The 3,819-nt window shown below is 43.5% G+C and overlaps 1 protein-coding gene across 1 annotated transcript in view; it reads right to left on the reverse strand.

The window, feature by feature from the left end:
- Positions 1-3,819, reverse strand: part of LZIC (leucine zipper and CTNNBIP1 domain containing) — a 14,938-nt gene that overhangs the window by 9,331 nt on the left and 1,788 nt on the right. The gene's annotated exons all lie outside the window — the stretch shown is intronic.

Raw genomic sequence — 3,819 nt, forward strand, 5'->3', positions numbered from 1 at the left:
AATAGGCAGCTGGGTGCAATGGCTCATACTTGTCTATAATCTCAGCACTTTGAGAGCCTGAGGTGGGAGGACTACTTGAGCCCAGGAGTTCGAGACCAGCCTGGCCAACATAGTGAGACTTCATCTCTACAAAGAATAGAAAATCTTAGCTGGGCATGGTGGTGGATGCCTCTAGTCCCAGCTATTCAGGAGGCTGAAGTGGGAGGATTGCTTGAGCCTAGGAATTTGAGGCTGCAGTGAGCCATGATCTTGCCACTGCACTCTGGCCTGGCTGACAAGAGCGAGACCCTGACTCAAAAAACAGGCTATACTCTTTCTTAGCTACAGGTGTGTGAAAGATAATTATACAAAGAAATCAATTTAGATATAAAAGTTTAAACTCATATAGTAAAAACACTCCACAAAAATGCCTGAAAGCCTTCATTATGTGACTTGACAAATTAATTAGAAGTCTTCATTATTGGTCTATCTTACTTTAAACAAATTTGATAAATGGAAATACAGATATATAAAGAAGTAGATCAAATGTGGTTTTGCTTTATGAAGTGAATTACTATAGCTTTTTTTTTTTTTTTTTTTTTTTTTTTTGTAAGTATACTCCAGGACCCAAAAACTCCTGACATTATTTCATTGGTCTTATGTATATTTACCTAATTACTTATGAGCATGAACATCCCCCCTTTTTTTTTTTTCCCTGAGATAAGGACTCACTCTGTAACCCAGGCTGGAGCATAGTCACACAATCACAGCTCACTATAGCCTCAACCTCTCGAGCTCAAGCCATTTTTCCACCTCAGGCTCCTGAGTAGCTGGAACTACAGGCACACACCATCATGCCTGGCTAATTTATTTTTTTGTAGAGATGGGATCTCCCTCTGTTGTCCAAGTTGGTCTTAAACTTCTGGGCTCAAGGGATCCTCTGACCTCAGTCTCCCAAAATGCTGGGATTATAGGTGTTGAGCCCCCAAGCCCAGCTGATGAACATCTTTTTGGTGGGTGGATCACCTGAGGTCTGGAGTTTGAGACCAGCCTGACCAACATGGGGAAACCTCGCCTCTACTAAAAATACAAAATTAGCTAGGCATGGTGGCGCATACCTATAATCCCAGCTACTCTGGAGGCTGAGGCAGGAGAATCACTTGAATCCTGGAGGCGGAGGTTGTAGCGAGCCAAAATCGCACCATCGCACTCCAGCCTGGGCAACAAGAATGAAACTCTGTCTCAAAAAAAAAAAAACCAAAACAACTAAACATCCACAAAACTTTCCATTTAACTTATTAAAGCATGTTTTGTTTTCCTAATATAATGAAATCATTACCAGATGATCTGACATGTGTATTTCAAAGGAGAGGATTCTTACAGTATATTCAAAATAGAATACAGTGACAAAATATTACTCCCTAATTTTTAAAAATTGGTCTAAGTCCCAGGTGCAGTGGCTCACACCTATAACCCCAGTACTTTGGGAGGCCATGGCAGGCAGATAGCTTGAGGTCGGGAGTTCAAGACCAGCCTGGCCAACATGGTGAAACCCTGTCTCTACTAAAAATACAAAAATTAGCCAGATGTGGTGGTAGGCGCCTATAATCGCAGCTACTTGGGAGACTAAGGCAGGAGAATTGCTTGAACCCGGGAGGCGGAGGTTGCAGTGAGCCGAGATTGTGCCACTGCACTCCAGCCTGGGTGACAGAGTGAGACTCTGTCCCAAAAAAAAATAAAATTGGCGTAAATCATCAATGATATGCAAATATAAACAAGCATTATATCCCGAAGTGTAATTTATTATGGCTACATTTCATGTATAATAGTTTAGTGCATTTTTCCTGGAAATTGTTCATTTTATTTTATTTTATTTTATTTATTTATTTTTTTGAGACGGAGTTTCACTCTTGTTACCCAGGCTGGAGTGCAATGGCGCGATCTCGGCTCACCGCAACCTCCGCCTCCCGGGTTCAGGCAATTCTCCTGCCTCAGCCTCCTGAGTAGCTGGGATTACAGGCACGCACCACCATGCCCAGCTAATTTTTTGTAGTTTTAGTAGAGACGGGGTTTCACCGTGTTGACCAGGATGGTCTCGATCTCTTGACCTTGTGATCCACCCGCCTCGGCCTCCCAAAGTGCTGGGATTACAGGCTTGAGCCACCACGCCCGGCCTGTTCATTTCAATATTTCTCTTAAGTCTGTAGAACTTTCCAGTAAAAGTCGAGGCAAACCCAAGATGTAACTGACAATGTCTTTTCAGATTTAGTTTCCTACAGTCTAACCACACTGGATGACTTGCTGTTCCAAAAATGTCATGCATTCTTTTTTCTTTGAGACAGAGTTTCGCTCTTGTTGCCCAGGCTAGAGTGCAGAGGTACTATCTTGGCTCACTGCAACCTCTGCCTCCCAGGTTCAAGTGATTCTCCTGTCTCAGCCTCCTGAGTAGTTGGGACTGCAGATATGCGCCACCATGCCTGGCTAATTTTTGTATTTTTAGTAGAGATGGACAGATGGGGTTTCACCATGTTGGCCAGGCTGGTCTCAAACTCCTGACCTCATGATCTGCCCACCTCAGCCTCCAAAGTGCTGGGATTCAGGAATGAGCCACTGCGCCTGGCCAATCATGCACTCTTTTGCACCTGCATTTTTTTTTCTACCTATGAAGCCCAGTTCATTCATTTTTCAAAGTTCAAGTGTCACCTTTTCTTCAAGGCCTTCCTTGATTTCCTCCCACTCACTAGGCTGTGAATTATTTGAGAGTAGGAATTTTACCTTTTCTTTTTATACAGCAGTATCTAGCACAATCTTGGGCAGACAAAAAGTTCCAAATAAATAACTGGTAGATGAGTAATGAGGATTGACTGCTGCTTCTTTAGCATTCAAATCTCTTTTTTTTTGGAGATGAAGTCTCACTGTCGCCCAGGCTGGAGTGCAGTGGTGCAATCTTGGCTAACTGCAACCTCTGCCTCCCTGGTTCATGCGATTCTCCTGCCTCAGCCTCGTGACCAGCTGGGATAACAGGCGCTCACCACCACGCCCAGCTAATTTTTGTATTTTTAGTAGAGACGGGGTTTCACCATGTTGGCCAAGCTGGTCTCAAACTCCTGACTTTGTGATCCACCTGCCTCGGCTTCCCAAAGTGCTGGGATTACAGGCGTGAGCCACTGTGCCCGGCCTTTTTTTTTTGAGACAGAGTCTCGCTCTGTTGCCCAGGCTGCAGTGTGCAGTGGTGTGATCTTGGCTCACTACAACCTCCGCCTCCTGGGTTCAAGCAGTTCTCCTGCCTCAGCCTCTCCACTAGCTGGGACTACAGGCATGCGTCACCACACCTAACTAATTTTTGTATTTTTAATAGAGACAGAGTTTCACCATGTTGTCCAGGCTAGTTTAGAACTCCTGACCTCTGGTGATCCACTCGCCTCGGTCTCCCAAAGTGATGGGATTACAGTCCTGAATCACTGCGCCCAGCTCAAATCTTATTCTCTATTTAGCACTTATTTCTGCCTTTAATTATATGTGATTGTATAATAATACATTATCCCTCTCTTGACTAAACTCTGGAGAGCAGAATATGACTGATTCCTCTCTTAGCTTTCTCGGTACCTAATACAGAACAGAAATTCAATAATTTGGCCAAATTTATAAAGGCTCAATATATTTAAGGAGCTAAAGCTATTCTGAATACATTTCGGTAAAAACGGATGTACTTTAAAAGCCTTAACCTGGTGCTACATTAATTGGGATTTACCCCAGAAAGATTAACTCATTGGCAGCACCTAGTAGTCACTAAAGGTGGTGCTTTTTTTTTTTTTTTTTTTTTGAGACGGAGTTTCACTC

Source organism: Cebus imitator, unplaced genomic scaffold (assembly GCF_001604975.1).
Source record: "Cebus imitator isolate Cc_AM_T3 unplaced genomic scaffold, Cebus_imitator-1.0 Scaffold15, whole genome shotgun sequence".
NCBI classification, from domain to species: domain Eukaryota; kingdom Metazoa; phylum Chordata; class Mammalia; order Primates; family Cebidae; genus Cebus; species Cebus imitator.